The sequence below is a fragment of the Hibiscus syriacus genome, unplaced genomic scaffold (assembly GCF_006381635.1).
Source record: "Hibiscus syriacus cultivar Baekdansim isolate YM2019G1 unplaced genomic scaffold, ASM638163v2 tig00116971_pilon, whole genome shotgun sequence".
Classification (NCBI taxonomy): domain Eukaryota; kingdom Viridiplantae; phylum Streptophyta; class Magnoliopsida; order Malvales; family Malvaceae; genus Hibiscus; species Hibiscus syriacus.
Window position 1 is genome coordinate 5,914,262 of NW_024063495.1, and position 10,365 is coordinate 5,924,626.

General features: G+C 31.8%; 1 pseudogene; it reads left to right on the forward strand.

Moving 5' to 3' along the window:
* The first annotated feature begins 6,266 nt into the window (after positions 1 to 6,266).
* On the forward strand, positions 6,267 to 8,298 carry LOC120192044 (annotated as a pseudogene).
* Positions 8,299 to 10,365: the final 2,067 nt, after the last annotated feature.

Genomic DNA, 10,365 nt, shown 5'->3' on the forward strand with positions numbered 1-10,365 from the left:
TTCAATATTAAAGGTGAATATCCAAACATTCAAACTTTTTTTTTTATTCCCTTTGTTGGAATTAAAAAGATAGGAAAGGAAATAAAGCATGGTGTCCGGATATTTATACACATGGCCCCATTCATTAGTTTGTAAATTGGTCTTATCATATATAATTAAGGATAAACTATATGATCATTAATATTTGAGTAGATTTTTATTTTTTCAATTAAAGTTTCAAAAGTAACGTAATGATCACTAACGTTTTCAATTTGTAACCAAACAGTAACTTTACAAGCATCCCGTTTAAATTATAATGTGACAACATTAACAAAAAAGTTAATATTTAGTTTGACTCCTAAAAATTAGTATTTAAAATAAACTACTGACATAATTACACATGTCACTAAAAGTCAAAAGTAACATCATAGTCTGTCTTACTGATATTGATGATAGGTATGTCTTTCCAAAAAGATGCTCCGGTGGCTCCTTATTGTTCGTATTTATCCTTATTAGAACCTACGTATGAAAATCATCATGCGCTAAGTATAACTTAGTGAGGCAATAGTAATCTAAGGTGAGAAAAATATGAAAATATCATGAACATAAATAAAATAATTCGAATTAAAACATTAAACTAGAAAACCAACTTATCCAAGTCGATTTCTTTACTGAGACCTAAAATTTCTTTTAAGTCATCAACTCATGAAAATTCTTATAAACAATATCTGATAAAATAATCATATCATGCTTTTTGTCAACTGAAAATCATTCACAACTTTCATATGCATTTTCATAACCCAATGAATATTTATGAGACCATAAAATATGTGAGTAAGGTGCGCACTATGCACAACACGGTGCAAATCATAACTGATACTAAGATATGACGCATTTCAGTGCAATCCTAATCTGAACACCAACGGTACTTGACATTGGTACATGAATGTACCAAAGATAATATAATAACTGATAACATTGGAGAAATATAGGGGGAAAATAGAGATCTTCACATGACGTTCATTGACCTTGAGAAAGCGTATGATAGCGTTCCCCGCGATACGATCTGGAAGACCTTGGAAAAGAGACGGATCCCAAATGCTTATATCCGGGCAATTCGTGATATGTACTGTAGATCCACTACATACGACAGGACTACAGTTGGCGACACCGAGGCATTCCTAGTGGAAATCGGACTCCACCAGGGGTCGACTCTTAGCCCTTATATCTTCACCTTGATTATGGATGACATCTATTGTGTGACACCAGACAGTGTTCCATGGTGTATGCTTTTCGCTGACGACATTGTCCTACTTGCTGAAACAAAAACTGAACTGAATAGTAGACTGGCTACCTGGAAGACTGCTCTGGAAGAAAAAGGTCTAAGGATCAATATTGAAAAGACAGAGTATTTATGTTCAAACTTCAGTGGGAACCAAAACGATGAAGATGTAGAAGTATGCATCGAAGGACACGTTCTCCCCTCAAAGGATTGTTTCAAGTACCTAGGGTCTATGATACATAAAGATAGGGGTGTAGATGATGACGTTACACACCGTATAAAGGCGGGTTGGCTAAAGTGGAGGGCTGCAACTGGAGTTTTATGTGACAAGAAGATGCCTCTAAAACTTAAGGGAAAATTTTATAGAATGACAATAAGACCATCACTGCTATATGGATCAAAATGTTGGGCAATCAAGAAGGATCACGTAAGAATGATGGAGGCTGCAGAAATGAGAATACTTTGATGGGCATGTGGTAGGACACTGTGGGACATGACACCAAACTCTGCAATTAGGATGTCCTTAAGGGTGGTGCCTGTATCCGAAAAATTGAGGGAGGGAAGACTGCAGTGGTTTGGGCACGTCCTTAGGCGACAACCGTCGGATGCGGTCAGGAGGGTAGAGTCGATTACAGTCGACGGTGCCAGAAAGAGAGGACGACCAAGGAGGAAGTGGGTAGACTACGTGAGATCTGATTTGAAGTATTTAGCCCTTAGCGAGGACATGACCTCTGATAGGAAAGTATGGAGACTTAAGACCAGGGTAGCCGAGTAGTGTGGGTCACAGCCATAGGGTGTAGCATCTCTGTCTTCTTTTTATGCCTTTGTTGTATTTTCCATGAATTACACTGTTTATACGTTTCTGTCATTGGAATTTATGAAGGCTTAGAACTAGGGTAGCGGAGTAGGGTTGCCTTAGTTTGGGTTTTAACCCATTTGATTTTATTCCTTCTAGTAGCTTGCTATTAATGACTTCTGTGTTTTCTTCTCTTCATGTTTCCTCTATTTAAATTTAACTGGGACTTATGTTTCTGTCTATAAGCATAGATTTTTATGCAGGAATTAATTGGAAGGGAAACTGCCATCAACTATGTATTTATTGATTTATCTATACATGCATTGTATTTTATCTTTATTTTTACTTTTCTTACTGCCAGAGGTCTCCCACGGAAGCTGCTCTCAACCTGGCGTTGGGGGTAGCCTACAACCCTACCTCCCCTTAACCCCATTGCATATGAGAATAGGGTTTTGTTGTTGTTGTTGTTATTGGTACACGAATGTACCAAAGCTGATAACTGATAAGTACTCAACTAATGACATGTCAAGTGTACAAAAAATTCTCATTACACATACAATGGGCTCATGTATCATAAATAAATCTATTATCAAAATATCATGCTTGGACAATTCATACCTAAATCGTTCATAAATTTGATATAAAAATATTATAAAAATATTTTTTATAAACTTTATAAATCATTTTGTAAATTGAAATGAGGTTGACTTATCGCAAGTGTCTTCGATTGAAATAATTAAATAAATAATTGCTCTCACTTTTGCCTCACTATAGTACCCTTTACATGATATTCCTAATCACATGTTTTTTCCTTATGAATCGTTCAGATTGTTATATTTATTGTGGTCTGACAATACCAAATAATAACATAAAGTGTTCAAACTATATATTATTATCGTACTAACATAAATTGATTTGAACATTAAAAATTTTATAAAATAAAAATCGGGATTAAAACGATATTAAACTAAATCATATCTCCATTATAATTTTTAACTTCTCAAAATACTCATACAAATCCATGAATATTTATTTTCATCCTTAGCCCTTTGTATTTTGCTAATTTACACAAATAACCCACAAATTATGATGTTTTTTAGAATTCACCTCAACCTTTCCATTTAATTCATAATGGTCATTCACCATTAAGATCATTGCACATTAATTACCGAAATTTCAGCACTTTAATAAAATTTTCAAATTAATACTTCAACATTCCAAACATTTATAATTTCAACTCAAACTTTCCTAACTTTCAATTTTCAATCACCTAACTTTATAAATTTGTAATTCAACCTCAACTCAATATTTAATTCAAAATTCAGCATACTAATAAATTTTCCAGCATTCAATAATTTACCCAAAATAATATATCTACCTTTAATAACTTGCAAACAAGTCCCCAAGGTTTTGGGACCTTTCAAAATTCCACCTCAAATTTTACCAAATTTGCAATTTGGTTCCAAACAACTTTCCAACTTAATTTCCAACATTACAAATATCAAAATCAACATTGAATCCCTCAAATATTACATTCTTATAATAATATCCCATAATTCCAAGAACTTGTAAACTAGTCTTTTTTCACTTCCAAGGTTCCAAATTGATCCAAACCATTCTCCAAATCACATGGAATACTTCTAATATCATTTCTAATCCATATGAAATTTTTCAACATTTTCCCCAATTTTCTTCCCTATGGCCGAATACTTTATCTCACCTAGGGGGAACTTTTTATACAATTTCAAGCATGAATTCAACCTCCTATGAATAAATTCATGTATTTTCAATCATCACAACATCAAATTGAATCAAAATTCCATGATTCTCCATAAACCCTAACATGCCTAAATCTTATATACATATGTACAATTAGTTCTAATCATTATACATGCTTTAGAAATAATCACTAACATAAAAAACATAAAAATCCTTCATCAGTTCTTCAAGATCACTAAACCCTCCTTAATCATCAAATCTCATCACACAATCATCTTCACCATGAAATATTTATATCAATTGATAGAGAATTTCATGTAGATTAATTATCTATATAATAGCTTAATCCAAAAACTAATCATATAACTTGAAAAATCAAAATGAAAATCTGACCTATTTTTGCTTGGGAGGTTCGGCCTTGGTGAAGAAAGAAGCTGAAAATGGTTTAATTTTTTCATGATTATTCTAGTATTTAAAAGATAAAACATATGTCATTTTCTAATTAATTAAATATAATATTCAATTAATGAAAAATCTCAAAAATACCCTTAATAAATCTTCAAAATTACCAAATGTCATTGTATTATCTTCCATTAAAATATTCCTTGGTCAAAGATGAATCAACTAGGCTTTGACTTTTCACTTTGGCCATGCAAGTTTTGAAAATTGCATTTTAGTCACTAAAATTCCACTGTTTCGATCAAATCTGAAATTTTGCACTGTTCTGAGCCAAATTTCTCTGATCTAAAATATAAAAATAATATTTCCAACCATTTTCTAACATCCTTCAAATTTTTGTAAAATTCCGGTTCGATCCGGATATCCGATTTCAATACCGAACTTTACCGCTTTATAGTTTTTAACACAAATCTCGTACTGATAATTTGATTCCCACTAAAATCTATGATTTAATATAAATTGTTCATTTACCGGCTAAAATATATAACTTTTAAAAATTACAATTTAGTCTCTAAATTTTTCAAAGTTTATACTTTAACCACTAAACTTTCAAAACTTATATTTTAGTCACTATACAAAATTTAGGATATTAGATGCTTGAAAGACAATTATCCTAACCGTTGAATTACAAATGCTGCTTAATATCTTATTCATCTGACAATAAAAATGATGTAAAAATAATAATAACAATTTCTGAAAATAGATCATTAATAAATAATCTGGAGCTATATTTTTTTTTGTTGAAGTCAATAATCAATTTATTAATCTGATAAGAAACATATTTCAATCAAATGCGATGTTAATATTGCTTGTACAATTATTTTAGGTGTACTAAATAATAATTATTTAAATATATCAAGATTTTAAATGAATGCTCCAAATATTATCAACAGACAAAACAACCAACTTCTGTCTAACTCTACACTGCATGGCGCATGCATGCACGCACGCCGTTTGCCGTTGAATTAAAAATGCTCTCCGAGAAAGGCGGCCGGCTGTTGTGTTCTATTCCGACGGCCGCTGCAGAGGCCCCATCAACAAGAAATCCAAATTAAACCATAAAAGCATTTACTAACGAACGCGAGTGGTTTCAGTGAATTAGGTAAGTGAGCACCAAAGCTACCAACATTAGAAAATATCCAATCCATTGATCAATTGCTATGCCTGCATTTTTCATTCTTTCACCAAGTGTTTTATGTTAAATATAAGGAAAACCCAAGAAATCATGAAATGCTAAAAAAATAAAGTTTATATTATAAGTTCGTGACTGTCTCTTTCGATAATGTTATCTTCCAAAACTCGAAGATAAATCATCCGTTACAAAAGTGATGAAAAATGCATGGTTAGCAATTACCGTAGCTGGTTTGCGGCGGAGACGGAGACGAGGATTGTGAGTGAGCCAAGGAGCAAACAATGGCGAAAACCCCCAAAGTAATCCATGAAACTGCCATTGCCATCTATTTTTGTTTGGAGTAATTCCCAGATTTGTGTTAATAAAACTAGGTGACGCGAGAGAAGAGGCTGAGTTTTGGTGATTTCAACTACCCTTTATAGCCTTTGAAACAGTTTTTAACTCCCACTTTCAAAGGCCAAGTTTTTATTTTTTTTAACTTCAGTAAACAGTTCATGTGATTTTGTAAAAAGAATTTGAAGTCATGTCATCAAAAATTGAATTTACGGTTACTAAAATGGAAAATTTCATAATTTATCATTCACGAAATCAGTTTAGTCACGCGATTTGGATTTTTTTAAGAAAAAACATAACATCAATAATAGTATTAAGAGCAGACAGATTCAGAGTAAAAAAACCATTGATCCAAAAATATTATATATTATTATTATTATTTGTTATATATTAAGAGATAATTAGTATAATATTCATTTTATATTCCTTTTATTTTTTTTATCCTCAACTATCGGATTCGTAAGGGGAAGACAAAAACGCAATTGAAACGCACCATTTAACGAAATAACTCCACTTTCTCTCTGTCCTTTCAGACAAGGTTTCATGCGTGAGGACTCGTACACACTCAGCCACGTCCCCTTCTCTCTCGTACTCTTCGACCACTTCTCCAAACCTCATTTTAATCATGGATTTGTAGAATTTTGATTTACATTTTCTGAGTGAAAAAAGAAAAGAAAAGAAGTCGAATCGGTTCATTTAGGAATCATGTTGAAACTAGCGTCAGCAAGAGAAAGTCGAATGTACGGTCCACGGCTGGGTCGGAGCAGGGCGGAGTACATGAATGCGGGTCTGTATTTGTTCTCAACAATCGTGTTGATTTGCGGTTTCGCAGCCGAGTTCTAATGCTCATAGCATTGGGTCTTATAATCTTGGTTAACATTCACGATCTCTTGGCACATCTCGCCGGCATCGATTACAGGTTCGCGTTGATGGGCTTCGATCCGCAGCTGGCTCTCGTCGAGTTCTCCGTCCCGTTGGTTCAAATCTTGGGTTCACTGCTTTTCTTTCTGGAAATCCTCTTCCTCTTCGTTCAGGTAGGTTTCCACTGCTTTTCCTACAATTTGTTTTGATTAGGGATTTAAAATAGTTATGGTATGATGGTGATATCAGTAATGACTGATGTAATAGTATCTATTATGTTGTCAATCTTAATAAATGCAATCGAAAACGCGATCGCAACCGTAATTTAAATCTTTGATTTTGATTGGTTGAGTTTGTTTTTGTTGTAGGCCGAGAAAGGGTATGGGTTTTTTAAGCTGGAGAGGCATGCTCTGGGAATGCTTATAGCTGGTCAGGTTTTATGGGTTGTTGGTTCGGTTCATAACTCGTGTCAGATCTACGAGCAAGCCAATGCACATGTTCAAATCCTGCAACAGTGTGTCCATATTCCCTTTTTGATTGGGAGTGTGTTGTTCATGGTGGGAGCTATTCTCAACGGCCGTGAACAATCTGGAGTTGTTCATCATGGTTTACAATTACTGGTAATCCCAATTACACATATGAAAACCATAAAATGGCTGTCTCTTTTTCTCATATATATGGGGTAAGGATGAAGTAAGATAGTAGACTACCTCCAACACCAGGTTGAGAGCAGCTTCCGTAAGAGACCTCCGAATTATTAAATGCCCTCCGGGATTACCTCAAGGTTAAGAACCTTGTGCTCTACCAACTGAGCTGGATGGTCATTTCACACATATGAAAACCATAGTAAGCATTAAATTGTGGTACTTTTGCTATGCGGCCTAGGCTGGTTCTGACCTAAAATAGTACCCAATGAACCTAAAATGTTGTACAATTAGTAACATTTTGATTACAACAAAATGTTAGTGTGATTAGTTTTAACTTAAAATGTTATATGTTATTTAAAAGTTATAGTGATAATAATTTCGGTTATATTCAGGATGTCTTGATGATAACTTTTTAGGTTGCAACCGGAATAGTTATGCAATTTACCTAAATTGTTGTAGAAAACATAATATTTTTTTAACCTAAAATGTTACTCAATTTATTCTAAAAAATTACGATCTTGTTAAGTTTTTTTTGTTACTGTTGATTTTAACCGGTTGTATTTAGACACATCCTATTAAATTGCGGGCGTAATATCGATACTGTTGAGGATTCATTGATGTTATAAATTGTGGATGAGGTTATGATGCCTAGCTGATCTAGCATTGTGAATGGAACTCTAATTAATTACATTTGTATATGAAAGAAGAATGAACAAAGAATCATTGATGATGGTTTTTATATATGCAGGGCAAAAAATGGGTATGGTTAGGGATATGTGGGAGCCTGATGTTTATGATAGGGGATTAACAAACGTGGTAAAGGTTTTCAAGATGCAGCAGATGAACGGAATTAGACTCGAGAAACTTCGTGCGGAGCGCAAGATAGATTGATCGAAGGCAGGGAGGGGGACGGGCAAGTCCCTCATTACCCACAGCAGGGAGGAAAATGGAAGTAGATGAGATTAAAGCCACCACCGCAGCGGCGGTAGCAGGGACCAAGAGTCCCACACCTTACATGGACGTGCTGCTCGCTCGAACTCGAACTTAAATTATATAATTTTGTTTTGATCAAAAAAAAATGAAATCAATTAGGTCCTTAATTATTTGCTAAATAAATATTATTTAGTTCATGATTGCAAAATCTAATCTCTCTGCTACTGACTGTTATTCAACGAATATCTCGACACCATTCTTTGATACTTCTTTTTTCCTAAAGGTTCGATTATATTTATTGTTGATAAAATTGCTAGTGCGGAATAAACGCCGTGATAAAAGTAAAAAAATAGAATATAAAAGATAAATTTAAAAATAAATAGGTTAGAGTTTTATATAAAATGACTTATCGATTATAGAATATTATAAAATATTACTTTATTGCGTCGAAAATATTTTATTTGCATCTTTCAAATATTAAAAATATAAAATAATTACTCAATTTATTCATTATTATAGACTTGTTTTCTCTTAACGATCATCGATATTAATATGTTGAGTGAAATATATAAAATTTAATTTTATAATCTCAAACGATTATCATGTTTTACTCAGACGATCATTAATTTTTTAATGAAAAAATTGAGCTGATAATTATTGTGTAATTTTTAATAGTTGAGATACTTAACAAAGTAATACCCTATAATCGATAAACTATTTATAACTTTTAATAGCCAGAAGATCCAATAAAACAAATCATTATAGTCGATGGACCATTTTGTATTTTATTCAAATAAATATTTATTATTTTGTGATAAAATAAACTCTTTCACTAAAAAAGAAAAAAAGGAAACTCTTTACGTCAACATTTCAGGTTTAATTTAACGCCTGGAAATTCTTAATATTTTTGAAGAAGCGGATGTTTAATGTTTATGGCATATAAAATAAAAATAAAATAGTTTTTTTATAGGAAAGATAGAGCCCATGAATGTCAATAAAATTTAAAAATATTGTGGGTCAGGAAATTTTCTTTTAAAAAAATATATGTATTTGAAATTTATTTTAAGATCATATTATTTGTTATAGTACACGTGAAACTCGTTATAAAAGAATAACGAGTCTCAAAATATATTTTAAAAATAGAATTCGTTATATGAATTGAAAGAAAATTATATAAATTCTTCATTCTCTTAAGATGAGTTTAAAGTTCACTATAGTAAATAATCTAGATCCTAGAATAATTCTCAAATACCTTTAATTTTTCAAAAAAAAAAATCTAACCTGAATTATTTGACCAACAAAGTCCATAAATGTCTACAAATGAGAGAATGGTTAAAATCACCTTCTTCATTTTTTTTTCATTGTATTTTCTGTATTCTTCTATATCTAAAAATATATAATTAAATTAATTTCTTCTTTAATAACTGAATAAATTAAAATTTTATTTTTTTAAAATAAAGATAAACTCATAACAGTTAATTTCTTCTTCAAATCAGTTCTATGAGAAAGCAATAATTTAATCAACATATCTCAAAATAGTAATAATTAAAAAAACTTTTATAGAATGTGACTTTTTTTTATTTTTATAAAATGATTTTATCAAGTCTAAATCAATATAGATCATCAGAATCAAGATCACGAAATTATTAAAAAAATTAATAATTTTGATCTCATATTTTAAAAAAATAGTGAATTTGAAGCCTATCTTAATAGAATCGTCTAAATCATTAGATATGAATTCATTAAGAAAAAAAATTTAGTGGCTCATCTTATAAATTCAATAAATTATTAAATTTATCTTAATAAGAACACTCAGATATATGGTTGTGAACTCATTAAAATTGTCTCAATAGGACTGTCCAAACCTAGACTGTGAACTAATTAAAAAAAAACCTCATCCTTAGCATCTATGTTGTGCGTTATAGGGACAAAAAACATACACTAACGATATTTTCATAATTTTATTTAACCGCTTTAAACATATATTTAAATTGAATATCCATCGTAAATTCTTCAACTAATGGACTTAAGATTTACTCCTTAACGAAACACGAACCACTTTCTCATACTTGATTTTTTAAGGGATCCAGAGCTTTCATCAACAATATTCGACCTAAAGAACAATTAGGGTTTATCAAGATTGATAACTTGACCAGAGCTTTTTCCATACACACTTAGAATGCTCTTAAGATGAGAAGTCACCAAAGTTGTCACCTCCCAAATA